A 10,254-nucleotide genomic window follows, 5' to 3' on the forward strand; every position below is an offset into this window, starting at 1 on the left:
GTCCAGAAATTCCACTTCTTCCAATGACAAAACTTTTATAACATTAAGTAGAGTTTTTGTAGATGATTGTGAGCACAATACTTTAAAGTATTTCAGTGCACTAGGGGCATCACAGTGTATACTAGCTGTAGCAGTTTTGTTGAATATCTGCTTTTTCTTTAACCTTTTCCATACTCTGCCACGTACACAGTGCCAGGATCTAATCCAATGCACCTTGCAACCTATCAGTAATTGCATGGCTGAATCTTCTCCAATACTTCTTTTTAATCCATTTATTTCAGTATCTGACCAATCTGTCACTATTCTCAAAAGAGTTTCGGAAATTGGGATGATCCGCTTTGCATTTTTAAAACATTTTGGTGAAAGAAAGTGCATGCGCATCGCTATTTTGATGGGAAAGATGTACCCTAGACACCACTTCCCATTCCATCAAGTAATAGTCAAATGCTATAGTATTGGACAAGTATGTAAATTCTGTACTTACATTGTATTGTTATATCTGTTTGTATAAACTCAGACATTGATAGCGATTCACTCATGTATGGATTCATTGTCAATATGTATTTTATTCCATCCTCCAGTCCAGCAGAAACTAGATATGGTCTTGATAATTTTTTAACCACATATCCTTGAGTAGCGTCACCTAGCTGTTTAATCTCTTCTGTATCAATTTTATCAAGATTCTGTTCCATCTGTAAAAAGTCAAATGTTTTCTCTGCAGATGATGTCAGTTTGGCCTTTTTTATTTCAGTCCTTATTTGGCCAAAATGTGTACTAGCCTTATCAACTACACCTGGCACAAATTCTAAACCGTTTCCTTGACTTATATCAATAGGTGCTAGTGTTGAATTAAGTGATGCAGCTCTAGAAATATTTTCCTGTACGCACTTGGCAGTTTTAGTTGGCCCATGAATTGCATGACTATGTAAATTAATCGTCAGTTCTTTTTGATTTCTGATGAGTGCAAATATCCGATGACGGTTGTCATTTGAATTTTCTGGAAACAAATATGCAAACTCTACTGCACAGTCATTTACATGGCTTAATGGTGCAAATGGATGCAATTTGCATCATCTTTTTTTCTCACACTGCAGCAACATAGCTGCATGAAGGCTCACTGCATACTTTCACTCCACCACAGGGTGCAGATTAATATAAATATTTTCTTTTTTACCACCTACATCCATTTCCACCAGCCTACTTTTGTTTAACTTTCCTTTAGACAAATGGATATCATTCCAAATAAAACCAGGATCACTTTCCACTAATTGTTATAATGCTTTGTAATCATTTATTTGATAACACACTGAGTCTGGGCAGTTTCATACACATCAGGATACTGACGTTAACTTTGCGTTTGTCAACGTTTTCTAATTTTCTTCCTCACTCATCATTTACCTAGCTATCATTAGTGTTGGTGTTCCTCAGAGTTAGCTACCTGAGCAGGTTGAAAGTAAAAGGTATTGTAATCTTATTGTCTTCTGTAGTAATGAATTCATGACCTTTTGTGATTTGGGATACACCCAGAATTGCATAATGGCCATTTTTTATCAGTGACTTTATTTCTCATTGTATAAAGCCATATATATAGGAATAGCAAATTTTTATGAATAGTCGCCACCATGTTTCAGATTAAAATTTCCATGTGATGGTGTAAGTTTGTCATACTCCTGTATCCAAGCTGCATTTGATCCTCTGATCCACTGAGAAATTTTAAGCTCACCTTTTACCCCTATTGTATCTATAGCATTCTCCATGCTTCTATCAGACAGAAAGTAGTGTAAAATCTAAAAATAGCTAGCTGTAGTTGCATAGAAGTAATACAATAGTAGCTAGCTTACCCTCGCATGACTAAGGGAATTGTATATAAGTATACTGCAGCCACTACAGTAATTAGAAGGGCTATTCCGATAATGACACCAGCAGCCAATGGCTCAGCATCCAGAGCTACGAGGTTGTGTGAAGCAAAGAGGATTTCCAAAGCAGAGCAGTAAAATCCATGTAGATCTTGATCTCGACAGAGAACACATCTCAGCACTATTGTTTAACAAGGAGTCTCGTACAACAATGCTCACGTGATAAGTTTAACAAGTCGATAGGAATCTTGATTAACAATGCTCACGTGATTAGATCGCATCACGTGACATTTGTATCACGTGATTTACAAAGTTACGTAAAGTCTTCCCAGGGATAAGGCTCTCAAGTGGATCTCCTACCTTCTACCAGCATTTTACGTGAGTGTAAAGTACGTAAAATCTTCCCATGAGTGACCCAAGGGTATAGTGACGTTATTCTTTCCCATGAGTGACCCATGGGAGTGCTCACGTTAAATCTTCTCATGGGAGCCCCATGGGATTAAGTGCCTTTTTACGTCAAGATGTAAACGACCCCCTACTCTAGTTGAAAATTCCAAATTTTTTCGTGTACTTTTAATGATGTAATCAAACATCTCTTGCATGTATTTTGTAAACATGCTGTAAAGTACAAAAATAACAACAAAAACAATTCAGCACAAATTTACGGTAGCTATTTCTAATGGAAACCTTGGGGTAAACAACTCAATCAGTTGTAAAGGTCACCTGCTGTTCTGCCCTGCAGGGCACTGCTATAACTTCGTAGAAGTGTAGCTAGGTGATTTTTATTGACGGTGTGACAGGTTATCCTGATCAACTTGTGAGTCCCGCATCTCTAGTGGCTAGTAATATAGCTAGCTACGTAGCCTATCTGCAGCTCAGTTGAGTTCATTCCAAGGTTCATTCAGTCACACCGAGCCAGAATCGTGTGTAAATGGGTCGACGTCCTATTCCACTTACTAAAATCAAAATTCTTCTGTTCTACAACTGTTTTCTGTACTTTACAAATGAAATTACCAAGACTGCTGGAAGTAAGTCAATTATTATATAAACTATATAATTATATAACTACTCTCTGAGTTAGCTAATTAAGCTGCTAATAGCTAGCTAGCTAGCTATAACTCTTCTTTGGGGGTGGTTAGAAGTTACAAGTTATATAGTAGACATAGCTAGCTAGTCATGAATAGTTAAGACAGGCCAAAGAAATATAGCTACATTTGTATTATCAGGACTGGAGGGGATTTATATTTGCTTAGATTTTCTTTCAATCAGTGCACATTATAGCCATGCATCATTGTGACAACACTGAAGGTTTATGTTACCAGTTGAATTTACTGCTATTGGTGGCTGACATGTCTGAGCGATAGAAGACATTACTGGCATATGATCTGTGCTTTCCAAATGGTGGACAACTGTACAAAAAAATATATATAGTTTTACAAGGTTATTAGCAAAGTTATTTTACTGTGGTATATATGAGTTCATGAATTTTGGTTTAACCATAGATGTTTCAGTGACTCATATGCATGCTATCACACATGCACGCGCACACACACACCCACACACACACACACACACACACACACACACACACACACACACACACACACACACACACACACACACACACACACACACACACACACACACACACACGCACGCACACACAATAATGAGTAGCTGTAACCCAAGCATGTTTAGCTAAATAGGTTCTTCACATCATATTAAAAAAATACCCACACACATATGTATAGCTTCTTTGTTAAAATACACACTATGTACATAGTGGATGCATGCAACACAATAAAACAAAGTGAATACTTTCCCTGTCAGTAGAACTTATATGTGATTTTAAAATGTATACTAAACTTAGTATGCATATATATCATGCAGCATACCTTGACTTAGTGGGCATCCAATTAGCTGAACAGCAAAGCAAGGAAAGCCATTGTTGCTATACATATGAAACTGAAAGTAACTTGAATTAATTGGTGGCCATATTGGCATAGTAAATGTTCCACTTAAATTCCTATACACCAGTGCAAGAACATTTCAATAGGACCAACACCTGTAAAAGACTTACATTTGCTTTGTTAATGTTATTATAGACTCTCCCATTTGAATCAGTGTACAAGCTAAAATGAATACCATCGGTGCTAACAGCTTGTATTTGTGTCAAATAAATTAATTCACTGAACTACATGGTAACATTTTGAGGGGCATCAGCATCAGCACACCATGGATCTGATAAGTTTGAAACTTCGTCAGAATCAGAACGGGATGATGTTACCATCACTGATTGTGCTCTGTTAGCATCAAATATAGTGAGAGTTAAACATTCTGTGTAAGGCAAGCATGACAGTTATGTGGGTTTACCTCCCCACAAAGCACAAACACTACTGTAATATTAAATTCAAAAAAAGAAGTAATCAGTATTTATACATAGGAGTAAGCCCAAAAACTGCACAATAATAATTGGTATCTTAGTTAACAGAAATACGTACCTCCGAATAGCAGTCACAATTCTGTGTAGTTAGCTAATAAATATTCCTAATATGTAATTGGATAAAGTATGGTAACTGAGAGATTCTAAAAACAGTGAAGAGTAAAGCACAACTCCCACAAGTTGTGGATCATCATTACACACATGACAACTATACTATTGTCTTCCATAGATTTGTGGCATAGCTACTGTATTCAGGAATCATATTACATGTATTATTGCTGAGTGTATAAAATGACACATGGAATCTATACTATACAACATTATGGAAAGCTCAAATTACCCATGCACTATACATTTTATAAACATCAATAATAGTCAATATGCTAGTATACCAATTGGTCCTATGTACGTACCATCAATAAAGCATCCATACAGTTCCATTTTAAGATAGGCTGAAGTACCAACCCATTGTGTAGGAAAAACACGTACAAACTGAGCTAATACTGGATGAGAAAAATTTCTTAACTCTTCACCCAAATTACAGTTGCTATTTCCAACAAACGCCTGCAAAGATATAGTTTATGGGTATACAAAATATATATTGCAGATGTAAACGTATAGTCTGATTTGATATTTGTTCTCTAATACAATTATATTCTCCATTGGATCTTGCATATTGCACATAATACTGAGTCACATAACCATCACCAGCACTAACAGTGCTTATTGCTTCTACTACAACTTCAGCACCAAAGTCAATTTCAATGTATTCATACTCATCTGTTGTGCTATTGCATGTAAGATAATTGGAGCACCATCCAAACCTAGACTTTCTGGCTTCCATTGGCTCATGAGGACTATTATAGGATGTGGCACTTGTGCGTGTTCCTAGTACAGAACTGGTTAGCAATGCCTCATCAAGTAATCCAATTCTGTTACCACATGGTGTAACTGTAAGAAATAATACACATGCATACATGTCACATGCTAATTTACATATATACTAGTGATCTTTTGTTGTAGCTATCACAGTGTCATCTGTTAATGGTATGACTGTCTTTACAAGTGACTAGTCAGTGTACATTATTGACATTACACAGTGCAAGGTACTGATTCTAGCTGCCCAGTAGCTCAGAAAAGAGAAGGCAATAGTGACTGCATTGATTGTGATCTGATTATTAAAGTTGTTCCAACTGCTGCAGTTGTCTTTGCTATCACTGTGGTGCTGTGCAATGTGGTAGTGTTGATTTGTTGGACCAGGCATAAGAATAAACAAAGTGATTCATCAAAGCCAAGGAGCCAGACCTGTGTTGTTATTAATGATTTATACAAGTTAGTACTTGTGTACACACTTATAATATGATGGCATGGGCCTGCTTAACATTGTATGGACACACATAAGTGACGTAAAAGACAACTTAGTGTATATTTACTAAAGGTCCTAATGTTATCTATGCAGCACAATGACACTATGTACATACAAGTAGCTATATTTCTATTTGCTATAATAATATATTCTACAATTTTTACAGTGATTCTTTGGGTGAGATTCACTACTCTTTGGTTAGAGATCCTAATTTAGGAGGCCGCAGAAAAGTTGACAAAAAAAAGAGAAGAAGCCACAAATATCTCTAACTCATGGCACTAAAATCCTCCAGCAGAACCAGCGGTAACAAATAACAGAACAGTTACAGATGAAAACTCAACGATGCCACAAAACATCAGTACTCCTGCAAACTTTGATGGAGTGGTACAGAAATCATCAAATGAAGATATCATTGCAGATTATGAATTACTGGATGTATCTATGTAAGAAGATGAAATTCAATCATCACTCTATGAATCTACTACCTCAGTTGCTGTTAATCCAATTTATGGCGAACAGCATGTCATTCAGCAAGAATGATATAGCTGCTACAGGGTGTATGTATGACACAATGTGGACTCTGTTTTTGCATAGCTTTAGTACTTATTACTCAGCTATATAATGTCACATGTCAACATAATATTCATAACTGTTTAGCTATACTATTCTTTATATACAGTGTACCAATAAAAAATGTAACGATTTTTAAAATGATTTAGTTTGTAGTTATAGTGTAGTTGGTCATAATTATGAAGGGTTCAATTTCAGCTCACACACTTGTTTTTTATGGCTTCAATGAAATAAATGTAGACGTTCTATAGAATAGTAAGACTATTTCTCAATTTAACCATTTCTTGTTAAATATAAATTTGATTACTTCTCATTGATCTTTAGAAGTGATTATCCCTTGAGTAATTCCCCTTGCTCTTTCCTTGCATCTTGTGCCTACAATACAATTGCACTTGTTGCTTCTGCTAGCTACCTAGCTTTCTACTAGTAAGGTAATTGAACTATGGCTGTCTATTGCATATCATAGACAGTAACATCATCATGTCACACATTCTGATATGACAAGAATCAGACTAGCTACCAGTGCTGATGCATATGACCTGCAGGGTCTTTAATTATTGCAAATGCAAGTTAACTGCTATACATAGCTATATGTAGTCCTTATTCAGTTTATAGCTACCTTGAAATATCAATGGAGCTGATGCCATGCTCATTGGAATGGCAGATAGATTGCACATCCTAACTTTGTAACAGCCAAAAATTAAAAATTCTTGCAATCAAGAATATTAATTCCTAATTTTTGTATATATTTAAATCAGATGAACGCATAGACACAGGTGTATGTATGTAGCTCTGCATTCTTTGAATTACCTTGATGGGAGTACATTGACTTGTCAAAATTGATCACAGAGGATGCCAATATTCAAGTCACCTATGCAGTGATAATAAATAGGCAAGTGGTGACAGTGGAGCCCATGCCCCAAGTCAGTCTTGATCAATTTTGATATAGCTAGCTAGCTATTAGCCTAGCTATTGGTTTGCTAGTGTCCCCTTGCTTCATGGTGACAAGCCAGTTATTAAGTTTAGCTGCTATGTAGTGCTATATTATTCATTGTAAATGCTAATTTCTCGAAACATTTCTGAAATAGATGTGATTTATTAAGTTAGGCCTTTGATTCAATGCCCGGCTTATTGAGAAGTTAAAAAGGCTATGGAATTGGAGGCAATTTTCTACTGTGGTTAAAGAATTTTCTTGATGGTCATTTACAAAGAGTAGTATTAAATAGAATCCAATCTCATTGGTCTAAAGTAACTTGTGGAGTCCCCCAAGGATTGGTACTAGGACCACTGCTCTTTGTATTGTACATTAATGATCTTGCAGAAGTTATTCAGTGTGAGTTAGATATGTTTGCGGATGATACCAAGGTATGCTCAATAATCAAGAGTGTCTGTGATGCTATGGAACTACAAAGGGACCTAAGAAAGGCACAAGAACGGTCTTTGGAGAGAGTGCAGAGAAGAGCGACCAAACTTGTCCCCAGACTATCTTTCCGTATGAATCCAGATTAAGGAAACTACTCCCTGTATTATCAAAGGAAACGTGGAGACCTCATTGAGACTTATAAACTATTGAACAGCTACTACAATATTAGTATTAGTATTTGTGTACAGGTAAAGAAGGCTCAAGGAGTCTGTAAAGTCTGATCTGTTCCATATTGACTAGTCTAAATTTTTAAAACTAGCTAAGTACTGTACACCACACAAGAGGCCATTACCTGAAATTAAAAAAAGAATGTTTTAGATGAAATGGCTGGGGCATCAATTTCTGCATCTCAGAGGATCTTTTTTTGGGAGGAACTGTAAAGAATGGACTATCGACCCAGACTGGTTGAACTAGATTTTGTAGTTACTTTATAGGACTTTTTCTTTTTGTATGTATGTATGTATGTATGTATGTATGTATGTATGCATGTAGTTACATTTTTTCTTTCCTTGCCATGCCCACAACTGACTACTGATGTTTTTCAGGAATTGATTAACCTTGATGTCTCTAAGGCTTATGGTCCTGACCTTATTCCTCCATTATTATTAAAGAAGGCAGCTGCTTACATTTGTGTACCTTTGTCTAAACTGTTTAATCAGTCAATGATAACTTAAAAGCTGCCACAGGATTGGGTCACTGCTAATGTTGTTCCTGTATTTAAGAAGGGTGATTTGTAGTAACTACAGACCTATTAGTCTCACATCTATTATTGTTAAGGTGATAGAGAGAATTCTTCGTTGTCAAATTGGATCTGCCCTTTCTAATCACTGTAGACTTAGTAAATGTCAACATGGTTTTTGCCCAAACCATTCTACTATTTCCTTATTGTTGTCTGTGATTCATAACTGGGCACTTTGTCTTGAACGTCGGAGTACTACCCACTGTATATTCCTTGATTATGCAAAGGCCTTTGACTCTGTCTCTCATGAGCATCTGCTTATTAAACTCAATGCAATAGGGATTACAGGGTCACTTCTGAATTGGTTGAGGGGTTTTCTGACCAATCGTCATCAACGGGTGGTGGTGAATGGCTGCTACTCTGATTGGTTACCAGTTCTCTTGGGGGTGCCCCAAGGTTCAGTTCTTGGACCGCTACTGTTCCCCTTGTACATCAATGATTTACATGAAGTCATATCTCACTCTGAGCTTAATGTTTTTGCTGATGATGTAGCACTGTATAAAGAGATTAAGTCCAGTAGTGACTGCAATTTACTGCAAGAGGATTTGAATAATGTCTTTTTCTGGTCAGAACACTGGCAACTTCGCCTTGGTCCACCTAAATGTGAGGCTCTGTACATCTCAAACAAACGCTCTCCAATTACTACTACTTACTCTGTGAATGATATTCCACTTCGGTGGTCCATCTCAGTATGCTCTTTGGGGCTTCATATTGCTACTAATTTATGTTGGTCTAAACATTGTAAAATTATTGCTGCTAAGGCTACCAAATGTTTGAATTATTTATGCCACACTCTGTGGGGTGCCCCTCCACAAGTTAAATCTACTGCCTATAGATGCGTTGTTCGCCCTTTGTTAGAATATGGATGTCAGCTATGGAATCCTTTTACTCAAAAGAACATTCAGCTTTTGGAAAACACCCAATGTCGTGCTGCTCGTTGGGTATGTGGTAGTCGGTGGGATCCCTCTGTGTTTTTATGGATCAAGTCATCAGATCAATGTTTGGAACAGTTGAGATGGCCATCTTTAAAATCTCGCCGTGATTATCTTTCAGTCAATCTCCTTTATGATATTATTAACAATAGAATTGCGGTCAAATTTAATGACTTTTGTTCTTTTGTGACCTCTTGTACGAGACGGCATTCACTTTCCATTCTCCCACTGCAGTCTACCATCAATGCCCTCTGGTATTCTTGTTTTGGCAATACACCATTTATATGGAACAATATTCCTTTTGACATTTTATCGTCGTCAAATTGTACTGCTTTTCGTCATGCTGTAAAGCACTACTTTTTTGATTCTGTGTAATCTGTTAGTTTGTCTTGTGTGTGCATGTGTTGCGTTTTCTTGCTTTTTGTACATGTTCTCTGTGCAGTTATTTCTTATTTTTTTGTATGCTATAGTAACTTATATGTACACGTATGTGTGTAATATTTTGGGGAAGCACCCTCGTGCAGGTCTAACCTTTTGGTGCCACCCCTTCCTATTTGGATGAATTAGATAATAAATAAATAAATACTGTGTAGATCAGATCTGTGGTCGCATGTTAGTCCAAGGATTCACATATTTGTCTCTCTTTTTTTTTGTTGTTCACATTCATCATAATCATAATGGTCTTCTCTGATCAACCAGATTGAAATTGAGAGCAAATTTGCTAGTTAGAGAGTTGTTAATGAGTGGAATTCCTTACCATCTGACGTAGTCTCAGCACCTACTATATCTTCCTTTAAACAAAAACTTGATGAAGTTACAGGACATGGATATGAACAAAGACCTGGAGCCTAAACCTTTATTTTTGAATTATTATGTATGTACATCCATAAATAAATAATAATAAAATACAATAATATTCGGAATA

This window comes from Dysidea avara, chromosome 3 (genome assembly GCF_963678975.1).
Source record: "Dysidea avara chromosome 3, odDysAvar1.4, whole genome shotgun sequence".
In the NCBI taxonomy this organism is placed as follows: Eukaryota; Metazoa; Porifera; class Demospongiae; order Dictyoceratida; family Dysideidae; genus Dysidea; species Dysidea avara.